This window comes from Eucalyptus grandis, chromosome 3 (assembly GCF_016545825.1).
Source record: "Eucalyptus grandis isolate ANBG69807.140 chromosome 3, ASM1654582v1, whole genome shotgun sequence".
In the NCBI taxonomy this organism is placed as follows: Eukaryota; Viridiplantae; Streptophyta; class Magnoliopsida; order Myrtales; family Myrtaceae; genus Eucalyptus; species Eucalyptus grandis.
Window position 1 is genome coordinate 33,293,687 of NC_052614.1, and position 15,141 is coordinate 33,308,827.

At 38.2% G+C, this 15,141-nt stretch overlaps 1 long non-coding RNA gene across 2 annotated transcripts; it reads right to left on the reverse strand.

The window, feature by feature from the left end:
• Window positions 1–9,763: 9,763 nt before the first annotated feature.
• On the reverse strand, window positions 9,764–11,119 carry LOC104437263. 2 transcript variants are annotated; one of them, XR_005549303.1, is made up of 3 exons: window positions 10,571–11,119; window positions 10,321–10,386; window positions 9,764–10,196 (listed from the first exon to the last, which is right to left on the reverse strand). It is a non-coding gene; the product is annotated as an uncharacterized LOC104437263 (long non-coding RNA). The 2 variants fall into 2 exon arrangements; XR_724356.3 differs by having other exon boundaries at window positions 9,764–10,386.
• Window positions 11,120–15,141: the final 4,022 nt, after the last annotated feature.

Below are 15,141 nucleotides of genomic sequence, written 5' to 3' on the forward strand. Positions count from 1 at the left end.
CATCCTAACCAAACCTGTACGTCGCTCTCCATCTGCTACCAGTCGTTGATCGTACTCGGATTGTGGCCGGCCCTCAAGGACATCACTGACGGCTCCAACAAGCGCCTTCCCCCAGCTCTGGCGATCCCTCCAGCTTGTGGCCTTCGTCCTACTTTGCCGTGACCTCTTTGGTGCCCTGGGTTAGTCTTAATCAAGGTAATATTGTCACCTCGAGGACCGTACTCCCTAATTGAAGCAATGGCTTCCCACAGAGGAGAAGGCCGGCACCTTCGAGGACTTCATAAAAAATTTCACGTGCCCTACACTCACAGAAAATCGATAGAGAAAACAAGGAGTGATTCAAAAGGAAATCTTTGTAAAAGCAAGGTGAAGCATTTTTCTCTCCCTGGTGGTCTTGCGTTTTCCTCCGTGATCTGCAGGAGTTCCTGGTGACGTCTTGCAGCAACAGTTAGTGCTCAACAACAGTTAGTGCCGAACGGGCCTGTAAGCATGCCATGTCTCTGCTAGCTGGTCCGTGACGTGACGCAAGGAGTTCCCAGCGAGTCTTCAGCAGCGGTTCGGTCTGTCCAGCAACACTCTCAGTTCCTGCAGCCACCATCGCGCCCAGTTCACCCCGTAGTGCTTCGGCCCATCGTGTCCGGCCTGTTGTGTCCAGACAGCATCCAGCGAGCTTCGGGTGGGGAAAGTCCGGGTGACCCAGCATCGAACCAAGCTCAGCCACTACTTTTCTGCACTCCCTACAGCGTCAGCCCATCAGCGCAGCTCCTCCTCCCAGCACAGGTAAGCCCAGAAGCTGCTCATCCGGCGCCAGAATCTCGGTATCAAGTTTGTTCAGCACCTTGCGGTTACGTCCTCGTAGCTTCCAGGAGGGCCTACAGCGAGCATGTTTTTGCGTTGTTCTGACAACCCATACCAGCAAACACTGGCAACTTCCTGCGAATCCTGCCGCGCCCCGACAGCCCCGGCGGTACCAGCCCGGCAATTCCGGAACCGACAAGCTTTCCCGACACTCCTGTGCACTACTCGTTGCCGGCCATCGTCTTTGAGTCATCCGAATAAGTCAAAGTTGCTGATTTGCTCGTGCGGTGTTCAGGAATCAATTAGAAAACTATTTTGAGGTTGGAGGCCCAAGTCCAACCCCGAGGGAAGAATTTCATCTTTCACGCGTGGACTTCCACGACACACAACGCATAAAAGGCGAGCACCGGACTTTCCTGCGACACCTCCAACACGAACGGGCCTTGCTTTTACATCTTGCGGGTGTCCCAGACATTGCACTGCAGCACCAATTGTCGACGGACCGTCAATGCTTCCAGGCTTCTCGTTAACCCACCTGCAACGTCCACAGGTTAGTCCTCAGCCCCCTCGCATTGTGGAGACCATTACATCCAGCTCCCTCGCCGGTGACCATCAAGTGACAGCCGCGCCCCTACCTCACATTAAATCTTTAGGTTCAACTTAAACAAGGTAGGGCAAGCTTAGTCCAATGTCCTTAGGTTTATTTTGATTATTCCTTGCATTGATTAAGGCCACTGAGACTAAAGAATGGAGCCTTAACCTTGTTTCTTGTCTTGTTGGTGACTAATCAGGTATCTTTTGCACGACGGACTAAATAGACTTTGATTGCTTTGAAATAATATGTCATTAAGTTGAATTAAGTTTGAGTAAGAAACTTATTTTAATGCTTCACGAGATTTATTAATCGTCACATATGTATCGTAATCTTTATGGCACATACATGTGTAAAACTTAGGTGTATCCGTGATTTAGAGATTCCATATTAGAATCATGCATTTAATTCATATAGACTTAGGATAATTTAAATTTTTTCACATTCAAATAAAATCAAATAAAAAATGTCGTTTTAGTTATACATAGATAGCATATAGGATTAGTTAGTCTCATAACATGCATGCATATTTCACATTGTTATCTTCCTGTTAAGTTTATATGTTGCAGAACCTTTCGCATTGGATTGTAATGGAGTTGAGCTTTTAAGTTATTTAGCGCATCGAGGTTTTTTCTTTCCTTTAAGTAATTTATTGATATGTTTTTTTTTTTTTATTGAGCATTATACTAATTGTTTGCTCACCCATATAATTACCTATCGCATGTTAATAGTTTAAAATCAAAATTGGCTAAATTGCTTGCAAAATATTTTTTAAATAAAGAGAAAATGTACCAAAAGGCCTAGTGTAATCAAGACCCAAAATTTTTAAATCTATAGTTGCAAAGTAGAATGTACTCCTGCATTTTACTTGTTATTTAATCAACCGATAATTAATTATAGGCGACTCCAATAGATAAGAAATTTGCTTGTTAAATCATGTACCGAGTTGCTATGGGTGGAGACTTGGGAGAGTCTATGCTAAACTCGAGTGAAGGCATCATGAGAGGAACCTTTGTTCTCGTTTTTGTTATGGTTTAGTAGTCCATTAACTTTCCTTGTTGGTTCAGCTCTGGAAAGTCGTGACAATAGTTCATAGAGCATGAAAATAAGATAACGAGTTGCATCATTCAACTATTAGCCGCATATTAATGGCTAGTTCATTAGGTCACACTAGAAGTTTAAGGTTTAAATTTGTTGTTTTCAAAAATATAAATATAAAAAGTAGCATTTCATGTAGTTTGTAATTATAATATATGCTATATTACACATAGGATTTAGATTATATTTTCACTAATCTTTTAGTACTTTAGGTCATGCATTTTTAATCAAATTAGTGGTTAGAATTGCTTATTGATTTAATTTGTAGACTTTTAGGGTCATTTGTCTTTTTGTTAATTAACAAAGAAAATAAATAAAAAAAACTGAATTAGGGAGTATCATGTAGATTGCATTAATTAGGAGAATTATTTTTAAAAAAAATCATATTGCATGTCATTTAGTAGGCTCATGTCATTTAGGTTTAACTTTAACTTGTATCTCATGTATATATCATTTAAAATTAATATAAGTTAAATCTGATATCAAATAATTGAGAATTCATTATGCATGTCACATGGATGACATTCCATCTTGATCAATTATATACTCTTCATGATCATGTACACGTATTTTCATATCAACAGGGCATTTGTTTGATTGGCACAAAATACTGTAGTGATACTTTCTCATTTAATGAAATTCTAGCGAAAGACCGCATTCTTTGATCTGAAGTTAAGTCGGTTGCTTTATTTTCATTCAGGCCACAATTCTCTCTCTCTTTTTGTCTTCTCATCGCAGTCATTTTTGTCTTTGTGTTATAAAAAAAGACACTCAAGGAAAAAACTACCAAGTAGTGGGCATTCAAAAGAAAGAGTGATGGCATGGCATGGGTCCAACTCAAGTGCACGACCTGAACAATGCACTGCTACACTTGTCAGATCGTCAGGATAAGAGCCAACTCAAGTGGACGATCTGTCTCGAGGTGAACAGTGCACTGCTACACTTGTCAAATCGTCAGGACAAACTCACTTCAACTCCTCTTCCTCACGGCAAAGTTGTAACATCCGCTAATTCTTCCACTAAAGTCGAATGCCTCACTTCGGAGAAGAATGCCTCACTTCGGAGAAGATATGATGAATAAGATCCTGAAGGCGATAAGTTTGGGACAAACAAAGGTCAAATATGACTATTATGTCCTAAACTCCAAAACGCCAAGGGCTATTAGTGATTTCAACGATATCATCTTCATTGAATATGATAAATTGATAAAACTATTTAAACAATTGGTAATATTGTTTTCGACATTGATGAACACTAAGATGATTGGATGAGTTTGAATAACTTGGAGTACAGGCATTTTCATTTATTCGCACATCTCTAAGTCGGAGAGTATTTCGTGCTTTCTAGGATTTTTTTTTTTTTTTTTTTAAGGGTGAAATATTAGAAAGCAATCAAATTCTATAATATCTAGAAAAAAAAATAAAAAAAATCGTAGAAAAGAGGAAAGACTTATACACAAAGAGAGTCTGTGAATAATTAAAGATGGTCCCACTCTAAGCTGTTCGAACTCATCTAATCATCTTGTTCCTCATTAATGGCAAAGGTGGTATCAGCAGTTGCTTAGACAGTTTCATCATCCGCAAATCATTCCATCCATTGGGCATGATTTCCTTGATATCAATATTAGTACTTGGCTGTTTGGTGTATAAGACATAGTAGTCATATTTGTCGTTTGGTTGTCCGAACGTATTGACTTCTAATCACATTCTTTATACCTCTTCCAAACATTTGACTTCCACTTCTAGGAAGAATTAGCAGATGTTATAGTGAGCTCTACTCGACTCATTGCATGTGACTTTGGAGGAGGAGGTGGAGTCAGAATGAGCTTGTCTAAGCTATTTGACAGGTGTAGCAGAGGATTGTTCAGCTCGTCCACTTGACGTTGGGGCCGTGCCATCCTATCATTCTTTCCTTTCAGTGCCCTCTTGGTCGTTTCTTCAATGATGAAATGAGTGCGATGATAAAGGAAAAGGGAATTTATGCCTTCAATGATATTGTCCTTAGGAATGAAAACACAGCAACTGACTTATCTTCGGATCAAACGAAAATGTAATCTTTTGCTAAGGTTTCATTATAATCGAAAGTATCACTCAATGGGTATCCTGTGCCTTTCAAACAATGCCCCCTGAAAAGAACATATTTGTACATGAAGGGCATATGATTGACCAAGCTAGAATCGTTTGCGTTATGCAAAATTCTAAATTATATGATATGACATTCAACATTTATTAATTCAAAATGTCATCTTTATGAGATACCAATTAAAATTAATCCTAAATGACATGTGACCTACTCAATGACATGCGATATGAATTTTAACAAAATCAATTCTCCTCATTAATGCAATCTATATGATACTCTCTAAATCAATTGTTTTGTTCTTTTTCTTTGTTAATTAATAGAAAGACAAATGACCCAAAAAGTCTACAAATCAAATGAATAAGCGATCATTTCTAAACATAAATTAGATTAAATATGCATGACCTGAAGTACTACAAGATTAGTGACAAATGCAATTTAAATCAGAAAACATATTTTAAATGTGTGACATGTTAAATATGCAATCCTAAGTCACTTAGCATATATCAAAATAACTATGGACCAATTCTATAATGGAAACTACATGAAATGCTATTTTTAATTTTTATTTCATGAAAACAGCAAATTTAAATCCTAGAACATCAATATGATCTAATGAACTAGCCATTAAGATGCAACTAATTGTTGAATGATGCAATACTAACTCATTATTTTATTTTTCATGCTATATGATCTATATGCAATGCGGATGATGCATGTGAAATTAGTAACTAACATTATCTATATGACTTAATTATTATTAATTGACTCTAAGAGTGTATGGTTTTCCAATATCTCGCATTAAATAACAAATGTCTTGGTTCGGACGCATTTTGTAGCCAAACGCGTTGCTCTTCTTTTCGCCTCCGATCTTGCCTGAACTTTTAATTAGTAATTGAAAATTTCCTTCGATTTTCTCTCCGTTCAGCCATGATTTGCCCCCAGACATATCGAGATTCCCCCAATCTTGCCTAGATACAATTTGTTTCCCTCTTGGACTTGTTTCCGTCTCCATTTTGTCGTTTTCCTTCTGTCTTTGCTCGGACTGCTTGATCTCAGCCAAAACTTCCTGCTACATGAATTGTTCTCTTACAAAAGAACATGATGCGAGCTTCTTCACCGCGAGCGCGCATGCGTGTTTATTGGCACTGGGGTTTTCGTGTGCGTTCATACGTCCAATTGAGTTGTTTATATGTAAAATGCTATAGGTCTGAGTGTAATATAGCTATAGAAAATGCTCGAGTGTATCAGTGGTTATTACTCTATGATTCTTTGATTATATAGTGAATTATTTATTGCTAGCTATTCCTGTAGAGTGAGTATCGATACTCTGACTGAACCATATAAATCCCTGCTGTTCTCTATTGTCTCTTGTTTAATTCTTTGGTTATTTTTGTTCATTTAATTGCAAGATCCGATAGTTTTCGTGTTAATCACAACAATTCTAACGCCAATTTAACTGGTGATTTAGTTGAACGCAAATCAACTTCTGGTTATGCTAAATAATTACGCCATAGCAGGGAGAAGCAAGAAGAAGCAGTATGGTGTATGCAAAACAACAATGGAGTTTGAATTCATTGTAGGCTGTCCTCCGGTGCAAAAAGCTGTTTGTTTGGTTGAGAAAGGATTCTGGATCATTTGGGGGTCGCCGAAAGTTCAAAGGATCCAGTGATGACACATTGAGATATTAAAGCAGCATTTCCTTTCCTGAAATTCCCCTAAAATCACTCGAAGACCAGACACATTGACTACCATTATTGCTTAGGGAGAGACGTTGCAGCAGACAGAGAAGTTGCAGAGAAACACACAGCTACGCATTGTAAAATAGGAGATCCCTTCACAAAGCCTCTTCCCAAAGAAGTGCATGATAGGTACACAAATGCTTTGGCATTGCGTATAATGCAAATTCTGTTCTATTTTGCATTGCAGTATGTGATATACTCTGTTAGAGTAAATGAAAGACGTGAGCTGTCTTCGTTAGAATATGCTTTATGTTCTAGAGATGAACTGTAATCCTCTACGAATTGGAGGCGCCCACAGGCATCAAAATGAGAGTAAAAGGCATGGCAGGCAGGCTTGAGATTGCTTTTCCCACACGAGCAATCACCTCTGGCACTGGTGGCGTGCGTAGGATGAGACTCTCACGCTTAAAGGGCAAACTGTGCGTGCTTCTAAAGTAGTCAGGCCTGGGTACGGTGAGACCGAGAGAAAGAGAGGAGAAAAAACAAAGGTGTTCCCAAAATTGCCAGCAAGTGTTCCATAAGATCAAAGGGCAATTTCGTTGTATACATATGTGTGATAGTCCGAGCACGTGATTACAGTTTCAACCGACGCGAATACACAAGCATTACATGGAGCAATCTCACTTCTCGGGAAGAACAGCAGCTACATGAAATGCGCCACCGCTCAAACATAGAGAATAATGTAACTTTGCTTCCCCGTGAACACTTATACAAGGTACTCAGTCCACTTTTACCTACCGACATCAATAAGACAAAAGGACGATATTCTTAGCTAGCAACATGCTTTCGTGTCCCGCTACTTGTTAATGAATCGAGTTCGTGTTGCGACCACGAATGATTAAAGCCATCCAGTCATGATATCGATTTTCAAATTAGTAGACCGGCTGCCTCAATGTCACATGTTTCTGAGCAAAGCATCCGCACTTTTCCTCCTGATCGCACGTTGATGTCCCTCTTGGAATAGCGGCTGGTGCAACCAGCTAATCAATCTCATGATAGCCTTTGAGAAGTTTTGAAAAGAGAATGGCCGACGAGAAGAAGGAACAAAACAATGAGTAAAAAGTGTACCATCCAATTTCGATCTTGTTGATCTGTCGATCTCTCAACAGAGTCCATAATGATGTCCAATTATTCCTAACTTGAGAGGAAACCATCCTGGATAAAATAAATTACGTGCGTTTTCTGCCTGCCGACGTTTGGAAAATTTAGTTTCAATGGCTTCCTTAGTTATTGACCCTTATGTATTTGAAAGCTATTTTTCAGATTAACTATGATAACGTTTCAAGACAAACCGCAAAAGCAAAGTTTTCTACGTGCTTTGCATGAAATGAAGCTTCTTTTTAACAATTCTTCTATTTTCAGAAGTGTCAATCCATAAGTTGAAACTATTTTATATCTTAGATGAAAGCTAACCACATCGTTCCTTCACATGTAATTAAAAGAGAATGGCGTGACGTGGAATTGATGCTTCAATAACCATACGCAAATTTGTAAGAGTACTGCCGATTCATTTAAAAGATTGAGCAAAATTGACATATGGTTTACCTTTTAAATGCTCTAATACTTACCCTCATATGCAGCTTGATGGTAGTTCAAATTGTGAAGTGCACAAAACATTTGTCGAAGTCCATTGAAATCTCGTATTTAATTAATGTGGAGGTGTGCATATAAATTTATATGCTCTAGGCACTATCTCCTTCATTCGGTGTTTGCATAGTTTAATAACGTACCTTTGATAAATATTTCTTTTGATTTAATGTGACATTAGAGCACTTTGGATTATAATATGATCTTTAAGGCTGAGAATCATAGAAAGTGATGGAACTCCATGATCCTTCAGCTTCGCAAGATAAATGCAACAAATTAAAGGTTGCTATGCCTTGGCTTGCTAGTTACGTTGCTTTTGGTCCTGGTAATTAACACTTCATCTCGGGTTGGCTGGCATGGGAGGACTATGTAATTACACGAAATTTGCGCATTATTAGTACACAAAAATATAAAACTCCAACGTATTAAACTTAGTGAAAACTTTCGATACTTCCATGAAATTTCTCCTGATTAGGAGTGCAAACAAGAAGGAAAACATACGCACGATCAATTGGTTAACAATATGTAATGTGATCAACTCATATGCTAGGGTAAACGGAGATATTACTTGTCGAAGTTTGGTGAGGATTAACGAGAAGAACGTTTGATTACATCTTTTATCAAACAAATGATCAGTACATCAACCATGCAGTTTTACGGAGAAAATTGTCCAAAAAGTCATAAACTTATTATATGGAGGCCAATTCATTATTAAACATTTCAAATGTGCAAACTTAGTCCTAAACGTTTTGACGATTTTGCCAATTTAGCTCCAAACATTTTTTATTTTTTATTTGTCAACGTTATTTTTCTGATCAAATATCCAAATAATAGGTTTAGGATTAATTAATAAATTTTCAAAAGTCTTATGATTAAATGACACAAAGAAGGTTTAGGATTAAATTGGTATTTTATTAAAAAGTGTAAGACTTAATTGGCACAATTGAAAGGTTTAAGACTAAATTGACTGTTATACAATAGGTTTATGACTTTTATGGAGTTTTTTTTTCCCAATTTTATATGGCCTTTCATCATAAGTGCCTAAACAGCTTCATCTCTAGAACATAAATAGCAAGTTGATAGTGATTACAAGGATAGTGAAAATAGTGGAACTATAACAACTTAATCCGATGAGGGTGTGGAGTGGTCGCCAAGGTTAGAGAACCTAAACAATCGACGGCTCTTGGTAGAGAGGGCTGGAATAAATTAAACTATGCACCGAACAAGAGGAGAGTGATTATGAGATCTATTTATGAAAATTGGAATTAACTCACTAAAGCGCTTTGGAACTCCAAAGTTAAACATGCTCATATTGGGAGCAATTCTAGAATGGACGACTTTCCTAGAAGGTGCTCACCTATATGTTAAAGGATAAAATCGTGAGGCTTGTAAGGGATGGACGCGAACAATATTTTGAGTGAGTTAAATCCAAGACACAGGACCCCTCCAATAGGTGTGTGGTGCTTGAATGAACCACACAAAAGTTGGTAGGCTTGTAGTGGCCCAATTTGATAAGGGTGGAGAGTGGTCATGAGAGCTAGAGGGCCTAGACAAGGAGCGATGCCTAAAAGATTTTAGGATGGCAAAGGAGTAGTAATAAACTAAACTGTGCATTGAACATGGAAAAACGATTATGAGATATATATATGAAAATTGGACTTAATTTATAGAGGTGCATTTTGGCATAATGCTAATGCTTAATTGTGGAACTCCAAAATTTAGCATGCTTAGGTACAGGAGCACTTCCAAGATGGTCGACATCTTGAGAAAGTGCCCACCTATACGGCAGAGGACAAAACCATGAGGCTAATGATATGATAAGTCAAAGCGGACAATATCTCAAGTGAGTTAAATAAAAGGCATCATATAAATAATGTAGAATAATTATTGTCTATTCACATGATGAAGAACTACATATTAATACAGAAAACACTAGTTCCCTAGTGCTGACAATGTAATACCGTTTCCTCTATACAAGATAGTAGACTTCGGCAAATTTTACTACATCAAAGCGAAAGTAGATAAATGTGGCCATCTGCTTCCAATAAGTACTCCGCCTCATTTGCCATTAATAGCGTTGTGCTATCAACATATGCACCCAAACTTTAACCTGTCTGCGCTGTTCTGATGATTGGCCATTGTTGTCATCACATGTCGGAAAAAGGATGATACGCAAATCGCCCCGAATCCAGAAGCCCAGGTGGCGAATCCGATGGGGTTTCTCGACTGAAAGATATACTTGAATGCCAAATGTTCATATTAATTTGCGCCGACTCCAAACCTTCCTCCACGTGATGTCCCTATACACTTATAGGAAGGTTAATTATATAAAGGTGCAAGCAGCGAAATTACATCTTATTTTCAATATTTGCCCAAATAATGCATGAATAACACAATGAAAAGATCAAATAAAATTCGATGTACCATCTCCAGATTTTGATCCCAAAATGATGGATAAGACCGCTTTCATGAAAAGAAAGATTGCATTTCCTGCACAAAAATTGCGACTATGATTGCACCGCCTACCTTCTTTATCTCTACACCCGTTGCTTTCAACGTAGGCTTTTTTATCATCTTTATGCTTTTACCCCCTCATAGAAAAAGCCGCAAGAGGGATTTGGAAGCACGTGAAGAGAGAGAGAGTATGTAATGATCTTGCAGGATCAGTGCACACCTTTTTATCCCGTCATGTCCGGTTGATCGACGACCTTTCGGCAACTTGCAGAGAAACGTGAGACTCCCAAAAGCTTGTGCCGAAAAAGAGAAGATGGTTCTAGTTCCAGGGCCTCGCATGAGAAGAAGAGAGCTCAATGTAGCCAAGGACAAACTTGCCGAAAAAAGCGGAACCCGTCCTCTGGTTGGTTAACTAATTCCGGCAAGTCATCCTTGGCTGCACTAAACTCTCCGCCTCTTCATGCAAGGCACATCGACCTCGCAACAATAAAATGGTGAAACGTGACATCCCTGAAAATTTGCCCTCTTCGAACAAAGGGCGTTTCGAGCTCTCTAGTTTCTAGGTCTGTTATCGACAAGTCAGCCTCGCATGATAGAGAAAAGAGCCCTATGTAGCCAAGAACAACTTGCCGGAGCCGGAGGAATTCGAAACGCATCGAAGAAGGAAGTCTTATTTTTCAACAATGCCGGCAAGTCATCCTTGGCTGCAGTGACCTCTATATCTCTTCATGCGAGGCCTCTCATCGCATACAGCAAACTACTCTCTCTGTTTTTCTGTGTGTAGAACTTGAAGATGGGGTGCGGTATTTATATTGATCGGATTGTGTAGTAGTGACTGGAGAATTATGACCGCTCATATTTTAGCCAAGGAAATTCCTAAAAAAGCAAGTGGCTGTAGTGACAGCCAAAGGCCACACTCGGCGAAAAAACCAACAAAAGCACCGAAAACATTCGTCAACTTTTGAATATATCTCGGTTTATTTTGAAAAAAGGCATTTTGCAGAAATCTTGTCATTCACTGTCTTACTCAAATGGGTGTAGCAGAGTGGAGCCGAATTGCAAGATTTGAGGGGCCTATTCTTCATTATTATTATTTTTTTGCCATTATTTGACGTTTAAGGGGTGGGGTGAATATTTGAACGGCTTTGCATGGAATAGAATCTTGACAGATGTGTGATATGGCCCCACAAATTGGCCAAGACCATTCCATGCCAACCACACCATCTGCATTTGTCAACCCTTTATGGGTTCGAATAATATGCACCAATAGGCATTTTCCTTTTTTATTTCCCCAAAAGAATAAAGCATATTTCCCTTTGTGGTCCTTTTATATGTAAAAGGGGTGGAAAGGGATAATCAATGCGGACGCCCTTCTTCTCGTTTTCTAAAGAAATTCATACCCCCAGTTAGAATGCTCTGTTTCAATATAACTACTACCCATTCTAAGTGAGCCCGTAATCGCTATGCCACCGACCGCAAGTTAAAGTAAAACCAAAATGATCCCCATGCTTTGCACGAATAAAATCTACGACACAAAAAAGAAAATCGTGATTTCTTGTAATTGAGAAAAAAAACAGGGGATTTAACTCTATGATTAATGGAGTTGCAAACTACATGGAAATAAGTTATAACCAACTTAGCCAACCACCTGATTAGTCAAGCGTTAATATAAATGAGGAGCTCTTAGCCAAAGAATGATTAGTCTTGATGCAATGAAGGCTACATTTAGTGAGCCGGATAATTTTGAATACAACTAACTCATATCATCTATGGTTTTTAGGGAATACAAATTATGGATATGTGGGGATAGGACTCTAATTTAGATTTAAAAAAATCCATCTAGAGGGTGGGATATACCTAGGTAGGATACCTCCTATCTTGGAGTTTTTTTTTTTTTTTGAAAAAAATTTTAAAAAGAAAAATGTGAGCCATGGTTGATCGACATCTTAGACTAGCGCGAGATTCCACATATTTGAACAAGTTCCATTGTGACACAAGCTTCACATTCTCCAATTAGAGCTAGATCCACTATTTCAGACCTTGAATTTGAGATGTTTTGAGGTGCGGTATCGTAGATTGGAGGTTGCCAACCTTAGGTAGGGCCTCAACCTCGGCGTTGGCCATGGGATAGGGGTGGTGATTAGACTAGTTGTTGTAGAAGACTGAAGGTTGGCAATGAGATGGAGGAGGGATTGTGGTTGCTGAAGATCGTACAGGCCAATGGTTGCTGAAGATTTTGAACGTCGGTGATGCCCAAGTAGATTGGATGTTTGCAACGGCTCGGTATTCTAGGGAGATGTGAGGAGGATGAGACGGGATTTCTTGCGGTGGCCGCGCCTCAAGGAGATTGCATGGGACATGGTCCAATCAACAAGGACGGTTCTCATGTCGCAAACACTATATATTCACATTCATATTATGCCCGATGATTTACCAAAAACTGTACGATATATTAAAATTCCCATATTTATCAAATTTGACCTTATTCCATTAGACAAAAAGGTCCAGACGACTTAAATTTCTTAGTCCTTACAGTTTTCTAAGGCAGTATATGTATTTCCAAACTTCCATTCGGTTCTTTGGAACATGGATCCTTTAAATTTAGTTTATAAAATCATCCCTCCGAAGGACGCACCAATACATTGAGATGCATGATGCTTTCTTCCATCACTGGTTGGAGGAGAATTCGTCCAATCAAACCTCTGATTAGTAGACTAGAAAAAGGATTATGTCTTTTTCCCCTAAAGTTTCCTGAGAGGCAAAATTTTTTTCCCAAAGTAACTTCCACCTAATTAAAGACACACGAAACTCACCCGCGACCCACCTTGTCGCATCATCCCTCGCATCCACTTACGGGCGCCCACCTCCAACACACGTCAGCTTGCTGCCTCCCACTTCGTTCTCTCCCTGTCGCCATCAAATCGGCGCCAGCATCGAGGTTGCTGCGATCAATTTCGGTGTGCTTCAAACCGGACCAAATTCCTAGAGATCTCAATCGCGCTCTTTTGGCTAGAGCATGTGGATGTCAATCCTTCTAAATGCCATTGCGTTGGATTAAATGGTTTTCTGGATATTAATTATGATTTAAAAGTCAGTCGGTCATAATAGAGAACCCAAAAAAATAAAAAATTCTCAATTCGGATGTATGAATGTTCAATCCAAAAATTTACGCCTTTAGATGGGGGATTCTAAGGTGCATAGGGCATTGTGAAACTTTCTATTCATGCAAAGGCCTTGAGGCTAAGCCTGGCCTAGCTTGCCCATATATTTATCAAAAGAGATTATAAAATATGCTATAATAATAATTTTACTTTGTCATTTAACATTTATAAACACTAATAAGATAAAATTAGCCCAAATTTCTAATATAGTAGAAAAATAGTATAAAACTCATATATAAAGCAATAAAATAAAATAACACAAAACTCTAGAATTATTTTACACTTATTTTCCATTTCTACCTTTTTTTTTAGTTGATAATTCTTTTCTTTTTGACAAAATAGAAAGGTGGCTCGATGGGTTGGCCTCAACAATTGCTCAAGGCTAGTTTAGGCCTGGGTACGACCTTGGGAGGTTTAGGCTCGAGGCGAGTCCACCCACCTAGAGCAATTTTGCACACAATAGATGGGGTTTGAACACGCGACAATTAGCTCTTGAACTAGAAATCCCCCAACACCCCCAACTAATTGTGCCAACTTTGAGTGATTGATGTGCGATTATATTAAAGGTGTAATTCCTTACACAACATGAAAACACAACTCGAACCCAACTCAAAAAGTTTACTAATAGTGTACAATATGACACGACTTGATCTGAAATTGACACGAATTAACATGTTTTTACTCTTTTTTTTTTTTTTTTTTTTTTTGTGAAAAACAATGTGTAATTACTTTGCAAAATTTTTGTAACAGTACAAAATAACACAAATAGTTGACACAAACGTGACATTTTAACACGAATTACCTGTCCTATATTATTGGACGGATAAAGATAACATAAATTTGTCTATGAGGTTTCAAGACAATTAAAATCGAGATTCTTTCTTATGCATGCAAATATAATATTTTGGAGCACCTATACAAGTAATTTATCACAAGCCTTGTCTTTTAGGTGATTGGATAATTTATCTTTTGCATTTTCTATTTTTCTATTTCTCAACTATATAGGAAAGTGTAAAAAGATTATAGGTGACGTGAGATTCTAGCAAAAGGTTAAATTTGTAGTCAATTCAATCCCATCTAATTTGTGTATAGGTGGTTTAAGGATGGACATGTGTTAGAGGATTACATATATACCACGAATTAGTTTTCTGTCTCCACCATATATTTTAATAATAGATCTATAAATGAAGTCCCATCAATAGAATCAAGTTCCCTGAAATTGGTTAAGAGGCGGACTTCATATAAGGATTAGAAGTACGACACAGTTTTGATATGTTGCGAGTACAAATGCAGACTATTTCATCACTATACGAAATTTTGCCCTTTAGCCATGAAATCGTTTCCGAGATAAAATCTCATTTCTTGTCATAACAGGTATTGAGATGGAAATTATTCTCAACAAGCTTGTTGAGGTTATCCAATCGAATTTTGCTTGCCTGTCCCATGCTTTATGAGTTCAGTGAAGTACCCTTTCGAGTTGAAAAATTACTTACATAAAGTGATCTTCTTGGTTATTACAAAATAATTTCATAATATGTTTGTTTTCTTATAGGTTATTATTTACATTATTATCATCCCTTGAAAGTTAATTTAGTAATTCTTTTTTTTTTTTAGTTGAAGATAGTATGGA